A 10,121-nucleotide genomic window follows, 5' to 3' on the forward strand; every position below is an offset into this window, starting at 1 on the left:
GATTGCTGTAGCCTGAATCACAGAATGTCGCTCAGATAACTACTTAAAAGCCTGTGACTTCCCAACATCCCCCCAGCCATTCCGACCCCCCAGGCCAGTGTACTTGTTGATTGTAATCGTGGAAGCCTATTGTTCTTTCCAGCCCATTCCGAGCCCAGCTCCTGGACAAACAATTGGTTGAATGGCCACAGATTCTATAGAGCTAATGGATTTATTAATTAAAATCTATTTTTCCTCATTCAGGGGCCTTGGGGATACAGAGGACACCCCAGCAAGACTGCCAGTCCAACATAGTCTTCCAGGTGGATCTCAAGAGCCCTTCCTCTCATCTGAGATCAGATAGGGTAAGCGTTCCGTGAATCCAGTAGGTAGGGACAGCTCTACGCCTCTGCCCAGCAGGAAGCGGATACAGAACAGACCTCCTGTCCCTCAACTTCCCATAGAAATTTTATGGGGATCACTCTCTCAAGGGAAAAACAAGGCAGGCAGTTAGAGACAGGCATCGGGTCTCTGCATTCCTGCACAACCCATAGTATTCAACCACCAAAAAGACCTCCCCTTGAGACAGGTTAGTTAGCATGTCCTGAGGTAGACAGGGGGGTCCCTGGTGGAATAAACAGACAGCCTTTTCCTAAAACTCCAGGTTTTGAAATCACTCCTTTGCTCCAGGACAAAACGTAACAAGGCCTTGAGATTAATCATAAAATTCCTTTTGGCCTGACAAATGGAGCAGATCTGATAGGTAAAGAGTGGGTTACTTTGCTAATTGCTTCAGGATGGGCAAGCGGAACAAGCCTGGTAGACGAATTTCATTAGAAGGCGCCAGCAGTTCCCTTCTTCAAACAGGCAAGTAAAGATATAAAAGTAAGAGCTTTTGCACAGTCACTGGGCACCCCTATTCAGGACCCTCTTCCGCTCAGGAGCTCTGACCCTTTGCTTTCAATAAACTATCCTCTTTTTAAAACTCTCTGCCTCTCCTGGGTCCGTGTTTCCATTCTTCGGTCTCATGACACACGGTCCCGGCACTCACTCACTCACTCCAAAGTCCCCTACGTCATTTGGGGACTCACGGAGACACATTCCTCCTTCACCCTCTCCACCCCAAACTTCCCCTTTTCATTGTAATTATCTACCCCCACGAGAAACAAATGGGTACAAGATACCCGACTACATCAAACCAGCCACTCCCACCTGCAAAGTTTAACAAAGATGACGTAATAGCCTCTTGTCAATCACAGGTGCCAATCAGGTGGTCCCACGCCCAGAAAGGAGCAGCCCATTCTAGAGAAAAGAGGACAAAAACGCCAAGTCCTCACCACTCAGCCCTTTTTTGAGCCTTGGCCCTTTCGGCCTTTTTGCCTCTGAGCCCCTTCCTTTGCTCCTAACAATGCCACTCTGGGCCCTTGAGCCAGTCTCTACTGCTTGGGCCCACTGCTATTTTTTGAAGTGTACCTTTTCTTCTATAAACTGCTTTGTCACCACTTTACCTCCGGTATCTCGTTCAATTCTTTGCTTGAGACGCCAAGAACCGGGCACCGCGCTGAGCAGGGTCCACTCTCAGGTGACAAACACTAGAGGTGCGGTTGTTGGAGCCTAAGTGGGGAGTTGTTTAGCTTTGGGAAAAACTGTCAGGCTGTCTTCCAAAGTGGCTGTATATTCTACCAACAGTGAATGAGAGGTCCTGTAGTTTCTCACCCTCCAGCAATTGGTGGTGTCATTTTTTTGGAGTTTAGCAGTTCTAACGTGTTCAGGGCTGTCTCATTGTTTCAGTTTGTAATTCCCTGATGATATATGGTGTGGAGCTCATTTCTGTATGCTTATTTACTATCTGTTGTCGACATAAGAAAGTCCAAACCTGTAGAGGATTTTTTATAAGAGTTTATTGGCGCCAAACTGACAACATGCTCTTGAGTGAGATCTCAAATGCTCCAGAGAATATCAGTTTTGCAGTTTCTTTCATGCATTTGAAATTAAGGGAAAGTAAGGAATATGACATGAGGGTGAGAGAAAGCCAGGCCAGGATTGGATTACAGGATGGTTATGATTCTGTGCTCACACAATTTAGGAGGAGGGTCGAAAAGGGGACATTTTAAAGGCGTTGTCTCCTAGATGCATAGAAATATGGGCAGGGCTGCTCACAGCCAAGACAAGCCTTTTACTGAAGTTACAGGCCTGGGTGTGACCGCCCACCCACCTGCCAGTGAGGGGTTTATGACCTGATCACCATTGTTGTGGCTGTGCGCTCGCAGGCCGTGAAAGATTCACGAGTCAGACAGAAACGTAGAAGATCTATTAAAGTAAGAGGTGAGTCGGCAGGGCAGAGTCTGCTGGAAACTACTGCCTGGAGTCTTTGGTCTTAAGGTTTGTTTTCCTGTAGTTGCAGGTGGGGAAGGTGCGGTAAAGCTGATTCTCACAACCTTTGCATTTGTTATGTAGATTTAAGTTGGAGCTTGGAGGGTGGATCCCGTACAGATGCAAAACCTCTCCCAAGGCTCGGGGTTAGTGCTGGGCCCAAGTAAATAGAAACGTCGAAACTGCACAGTAAGTGCACAGGAAGCAGAATCGTTAGGAGGTGAAGAGCTTCCAAAAAGTCCCAAGCTAAATGACACTTTGAATGACACCAGAGAGCCACATCTCAGAAATGGAGGTTTAGTGCCACCATCACCATCCTTCCGTCCCACAGCCATGAGGCTACTTTCTATAGAACCCTTTGTTTTTGCCCAGTGTCCACAGCGATCTTCTTTGGCCAGATGTCTATTCCAATCTTGATCCATTTTTAGTGGGGTTCTTTGTTTTAGAGTCCTTTGCATATTTTGAGTAGAAATCCTTTATTAGAAATGCATTCTGCAAATATTTTCTCCTCGTTTGTGGCTTGTCTTTTTGTTCTCTGAACAAGGTCTTTCACAGAGGAGGAGTTTTGCATTTTATAAAGTGCACGTTGTAAATTTTTTCTTCATTAAACTTCATGTCCACAACTGTACCAGGTTAGTGCCTGTTTTCATTTGAAGGGACCAGTAAAACCTAAACTAATAAGTGAGGAGTGGGCTGGGCAGGAGGTGTGGGACAGGGTCACCCCTGAAGGGTGGGGTGGGATGTGAGTGGCTGGGGCCAGGCCGGGCCGGGCAGGAGCTGAGGTGCCGTGTGGGGAGCGTCCCCGATTTTCGTGAGCACTGATGGTGGAAGTCTGGCCTTCAGTTTGTAAAAAACATGCAATAGCTGTGAAACACAGTAAAGCAAGTGCCATGAGACAAGGTGGGACTGCGTGGGCGCACCATGGCTTGGTTAACCGCCTAACTGCTGATGGACATCAGGGATGTTCCCATTTTTGGTTACTATGAACAAGTCTACTGTGAGATTGGACTACAGGTCTTTCATGGCCATATCTTATTAGTTCTCTTGCTTAAATACTTAGCAATAGAATTTCTGGGTCCTATGGGCAGTGTGTGTTTAAGATCTTAAGAAACTACCAATTCTCCAATGTAGTTGCATCATTTTACTTTGCTGCCCACAGATTTTGAGAGTTTCAGTTGCTTTAAAACCAACGCTTGGTATCTTCTGTCTTTTAAAATGTGTTCCTTATAGTAGGTATATACTCATATCCCCTTGCCATTTTAATTTGCATTTTTCTGATTTTGAGTGAGGTTGAGCATTTCTATGTGCTTATTGGTCATTCATGTCTTCTTTTCTAAGGTATCTTTTTAAATCTTTTGCCCATTTAAAAAATTGAGTTGCATGTTCTCATGTTACTAGGTTGTGAGAGTTCACTATCATCTCCATATTCCTATACTCTGAATATGAATATTTTGTTAGGTATAGGTATTGTTAGATATATGTATTGTGAATAGTTTCTCCCAAAGTGTGCTTATCTTTTCATGTCCTTAATGGTGTCTAGCAAACAGCAGGAATGTGAAATGTTTATGAGCCAATGTGACTGCATCGTTACGATGAACGCTTTCTGGTTCTCCTTCCTTTCTCTCAGGTTTTGCTGTACGTGTTTGGAAGCTCTGTTATTAGGTGCATACAAATTTAGGATGGATACGTCCTCTTGATGACTTGACCTTTGGTCGTTCTGAGCTGTTCTTCCTCCCTGGTGATACTCTTCTCTCAAGCCAACTTTGTCTCAGTAACAAACTATGTCAGCTTTCTTTTGCTAGTATCTCCCTGGCATATCCTTTCCATCCTTTTACTTCTAATCTCTCTGTGTCTTTATGCTTGAAATAGGTTTCTTGTAGGCAGTTTAGAGTTAGTTCTTTTAAAAAAAATTCTGGTTGAAAATCTCTGCCATTTAGTTAGAATTACATCGTTTAAATTTAATGTAATTATCAATGTGTTTTTCTGTTTGTCCCACCAGTGCTTTGTTCTTTTTCCTATTTTTTTCTGCCACATTTTATTATTATTATCTTTGCATTTTTAAGGCTTTAAATATATCCCCTTTATTGGCCTCTCAGCGTGGCCTTTTTTGGTTTTAGTGGTCTTCCTACAGCTGTCAATATGCAGCTTTACCTTAAGACAATCTACCTTCAAATCATATTATACCTGATGTAGGTTGTAACAACTTTAAACAGTAAAGTTCCATTTCTGATGTCTCATTCCTTTTTTTATCATCATACCTTTCACTTCTATTATGACATCAGCTCCATATGTCATTTTTGCTTTAAACAGTCAATTATCTTTTAAATAAATTTAAAATAAGCAAAGAGATATTTTATATCTATATGTATATTTACCTGCTCTTGGCTCCTTTGTATGTATCCTGGTTTCTAGCTGGTTTTTATTCTTTCAGCCTTAATTACTTCCTTTCGCATTTCCTGTTATGCAGATCTACTGTAGTGATTTCTGTCAACTATTGCTTGTATGACAATGTCTTTAATTTGTCTTCACATTTTTGAAAGCTATTTTCCCTAATGATGGAATTCTAATTTGATGGGCATTTTTCTTCTAGCATGTTAAAGCATATTGTTTTATTGTCTTCTGGCTTGCGTTGTTTATGATGAAAAGTTAGCAGTTATCCCGAGCTTGGTCTATCTGTCTGTAGCGTGTCTGTACTCCGGCTGCTTTTAGAATGTTTTTAAAAAGTGGTTGGTTTTCAGCAATTTGTGGATCACAAGCTGCAGTCTGGTCCCCTTGTCTGTCCTGCTTGAAGCTTATTGAACTTATTCAATGTGTGGTTTCATCAAATTTGAAAATTTAGCAGCAATCGTATTTCTTCAAATATATTTTTTCTGCCTCCACTCTTTGGGCTCCAGTGGTGTGTATGTTACACAGCCTGACGCTGTTCTAATGTCAGGGAACTTGTTTATTTTTTCAACTTTCCCCTCTCCACTCTCAGGTGTGAATACTTTTTAATGCTATGTGTTCAAGTTTACCAATACTTTTCTGCTGTTTCTGCTGTTAAGCTCATCCTGTGCATTTTTTCATTTCAGATGTTATATTTTTCAATTCCAGGCATTCCATTGAGATTTTTCTTCTTTTCTTTTTTTCTATATCCTGGAGAAAGGGCCATATGGTAGAGACATTCCTTATATCTTTGTACAGCTGCACATTTCTGTTTTGCAGACGTAGCACAGTTCATTCAACTATCTCCATATAGTAGATATTTAGGTTGTCTCCAGCCTTTAGCAATTAAAACTAGGGGTCTGAAGGATCGTAATTTTTTTCTTTTTCATATTTTTAAACAGTGTGTCTGTGAGATAGTTTCTTAGCAGTGGTATCGTTGATCCGAATGATAAGTGCATATGTACTTTTATCAGACGTCACCAATTCCTCCCTTTAGGGGGCGTACAGCCTGTCTCCCACCAGCCAAGTCAGAATGCCGGTTTCCAACCTTCAGGGCGGCCATCAGAGTGCAGCGTCCAAGTTTGAGGGTTTTGCCGATTTGATAGGTGGAATATTGTAACTCTTCGTAGTTTTCGTTTATGTTTCTCTGGTTATGAAAAGTACGTGGCCTTGTGGAGCAGGGCTGTGGTTCTTTGCACCTCCTTGCACTGCACCGAGGAATAACCACCATAATTCATCATCTCGGTGCCTCCGTCCTACGCAAGCTCAGCTGGGTTCGCTTAGCGAAATGAAATCCTGTTAAGTGCTTTTGCAGGTTTGGGAAACTGTGAAAAATGCAGTTCAGGCTCCACCTAGTGACAAATATTAGAAAAACAAGAAGAGTTTCCAGAGACATTTGGGGTGAGCACCCCACCTGAGCACCTTCTCTGGTACCAAGTCGGCTTTGTGTTTCTGCATGTTGTCACAGAACAGCAAAGGGGGCCATGATGGTTGGTCGCAGACACCAAAGTCCATTTTCAGAGGGATGCGTGACCTCTCCTGCTGTCATCTTCTTCCTGAAATCAGGGTAACACACCTATTCGTCGAGTGGTCAGGAAAAATAATGAGTAGTGACCACAGAGGAACAGCCACGTCATGTGAGCTGTCACATCCCACCTGTTAGGATGGCGGTGTGTCTGAGGAGGTGTGTGTGTGGGGGGCCTCAGGGTGGACAGTAAGGAAGGGCTGGCACTTGGCCCTGCATGAGTTTCCCGTGGTGGATGTAAGGCAATCCCACAGACTGGGGGCTGAAACAGCAGTGACATGCTGTGTGTCCCCTGGAGCTGGAGTCCAAGTCATGGTGTGGGCAGGGCTGGTTCCTCCCGAGGGCCGTCTACGCCCCATGTCCCCACATGGTCGTCTTCTGTCCACATCTGTGTCCTGCTCTTTTCTTAGAAGGACACCAGTCAGATGAGATTAGAGCCCACCCCAGTGACCTCATTCAGCTTCATTACCTCTTTAAGACAGTATGTCTGAGGTCCTGGGGCTTAGGACTTCACATATATATTTGGAGGGACATAGTTCATCCCATCACAGCACCTTCATTCCATTGCAAATCCTCCCCAAAGTGACACTGTAATCACGGTTGTTTTGACGATTAGATGGAGGAGAGCAGGGGTGTGAGGCCGTGGTGAGGGAGGTGAGGACCCAGCCAGATGCTCCTCTGCCTCTCCCACTGCTGGCTCCGTGCTGGGCCCAGGAGGTGTTCCCCAGGGGGCGGGGGTCAGCTCGCACCATCTTTGTCTGAACCGGGGGCTGACATGGGGTGGTGGGCACTAGGAGAGGCTGTCATGAGGGGCTCAGGAAGTGGCTTCTCCAGGTGCCAGAGCAGCCGAGCTGATGGTCCACCAGTCCCCACCCTAATGGACCTCTGAGTTCCCAGAGGACAATCAATGAGATTCCAAGTTCTAGCCTTAGAACACACGAGCCCTACTATTAGCTTACAAAAAGCCAGCCTGGGAAGATTGGGGTTTGAAGTTTCCTCAGGAAATCTGTTTTTGAACAAATAATAGATTCTATTCTCTAGGACACATGGGGAACCAAACTAGGTTTGAAAGCCAACAAGCTTATGGGAACAGCTCTTTTTGTGGTAGGTAGATGTCACTCCGAGGTGTCTGTCCTGTGCTGACACTTCCCCTGAGTTCCAGCTCTGAGCGCTCTAATTGTTGATATAATTGTATCCTTGACCGAATGCAATCACGACAGCTCTGCATCGACCACCTGGAAACCCACGTGCAAGGGCACAGAGCCCCCCCAGGAGTGTGGACATGGGCCACTGGGGGACCCATGGGATCCTCAGACGTGCTGAGGTGCGGACAACACCCACCACAGGTGCACACAGGCAGCAGGAGACTGAGTCAGAGATTCTGCCCCAGGTCGAGGTGCAGCCCAGGGCCACGCTGCCAGGTTGTGTCAGGTGACTTAAAAGAAGAAACACCTATGATGGCTGTCCTCAGATCTTCCACCCTCTTTTCGTTTCCATCTCAGTGTCACAAATCAAAGTTGGATCTGCAAGTAGGGATTCTGTGGAAAGTGATGACGAACTTTGGCTCAGATAATGGAATGAGGCGTGAAAAGAAGCAGCCTGGGAATTGCACAGAGACTCCCTGAGACAGCCAGTTAAATCCACCGTGCCTGTCACTTCTTCCCTCCTGCTGTCACCTACAGCCTAGGGTGGGACCAGGTGGAAGGGCTGCTTTGGACATTGGTGGGCCTTTGACAGGTCATCCTGTTGACGTGCAGGGCTGTTGGGGTGTGTGGATGCTGGACACCCTGAAATCAAACAAAGGACTGCCCCTCACCTAGCACCATGGGGCAGTTCTCTCTCTTTCTCTCTCTCTCTCTCTCTCTCACACACACACACACACACACACACACACACACACACACGGTGAAAACCTTGAGCCTAGACTCCAACTTGTTTAAATGTAAACCCACGTAATTTTTGCATGATTTTAACATACTCCGATTTTTCTAGGCATTTGCAATAAGGCAATTGGGGGTGGTTTGTACTTGCTCTTGCTGAGAACATCCGGTAGTGGGTCATCATTCTGGATGGCAGTTACGCACGTGTCACCTGTGCTCACCCAGGCTGCAGCCTCCCACCCCATGTCTCCCGCACAGGTGTGCTGTGCATTCAGACACAAGGTCCACGGTGTGTACCAGCCACCTAACACCCATTACATCTCCTTTTATGGCAGGTCATCACATTGACTGTTATGAAATGATATGTAGGCAATATTGTCCCTGCATTTCATTCTAGCAGAGCGAGAGGGCATTCTAAAATGTTTGTCATACAGAGAAAGACAAATACCATAGGATTGCACTTGTATGTGGAATCTAGAAAATCAAAACAAATGAATAAACAAAGAAAAACAGGAGTAGACCCATAGATACAGAGAACAAGCTGATAGTTGCCAGATGGATAAAAAGAAAAAAAGTTTGTTATAAAAGGTGGGACATAGAGTTTGATGAGGCCGAGAATCACTGACACCAGTAAATAGTCTCTGGTGACCAGACCCTCTGGAAGAAAGAGTGGAATTACTCTACTGATGACAAGCACGGGCCACCTGGGAAGTGGCGGGAGGCCCGGGAGGCCCCAAAGGCGACTCTGCTTCCTTCTCACCAAATTCTTTAACTCAAGGAAACTGGAAAGAAGAGATGTCTGTCAGAAGCCAGGCAATGAATTGAATCCTTGTCTCCTGCAGGGAGCAGGTGTTGCATCTCCCCTGGAATTAAGGGGTGTGTGTGCTAGTCCTAAGCTTCTGTCAGAGGGCCAATAAATCCTGGTGGCATGGGGTTGTCGGTTATACGGACCGTCTACTTGGAGAAGATAAGTGTTGGCCCTTGTCACACTTTGCCGACATCACAAATCTGAAATAATGACTTGGAAGAAAGACTGGGCCCTGGTTAATGTCAATTCCGTGTAAAATACGCACCCCTCGATTCATTGATGAGATTTGCAGGGTGGGCTTAGGAAGGGATGGGCTTCCTATTTGCTAAATGGTTTGCATGATGAGGGACATATCCATCCCAGTGGGAGGACGTGACTGTGCCTATTTCTGCGTTTGTTGTTCCCTGGAGGAAAATGGTGACCTGGTGACCCGGTGACACAGTCGGCATCACAGGGCATTTAACTCCGAACTGAGTGAAATAAGAAGATAGAAAGTTTTCTCCATTAGTTCTTTTGAAAGTTCATCTATTGGTCTAAATTTCAGTGCTGAAACAGTCAGACCAATGGACACAGAACAGAAAATCCAGAAATAGAATAGAATACATGTAGAGCTTTAACAATAGATGGACTTCTGACAATAATATTCTTGGGACAATTGGCTGGCCATCTAGAAAAGGATGAAACTGAATCCTTAGCTCACACTTGATGCCAGAATAACCCGCAAAGTGCAGTTGTGGTCACATGACCGGAGCCTGCAGCTGGGAGAGCAGCCTTGCCCCCGAGCCCAGCCAACAAGCACCAAGCAGTGGACAGAACCGGAACGGCAGGAGAGAAGCGGCTGGGAGAGTCCCTAAAGTCGCACATTCGCATTAGCTAGAAAAGTGGTCCTCTTGATACCTTTTCCTCATTATGATAGTAAAAACATTCCCCTAGGTGGAGAATTAAGGTGCTAATGAGACGTATAGAGTAGCACCGTAGGCACAGGGAAAGACCCTTCTCCATGTACTTTGGGGGGAGAAGCGAAAGAGGAAAGGGTGCCCCCAACCCCAAGAGCCCAGAAAACTGCAGTGTCTGAAGCCTTGGGGAGCTGCATCCATTCTCCTCCAGGGTGTGTCCCTTGGTGCATCAAGCT

This window comes from Rhinolophus sinicus, chromosome 3, assembly GCF_057876585.1.
Source record: "Rhinolophus sinicus isolate RSI-liver-muscle chromosome 3, RSI-T2T, whole genome shotgun sequence".
NCBI lineage: Eukaryota > Metazoa > Chordata > Mammalia > Chiroptera > Rhinolophidae > Rhinolophus > Rhinolophus sinicus.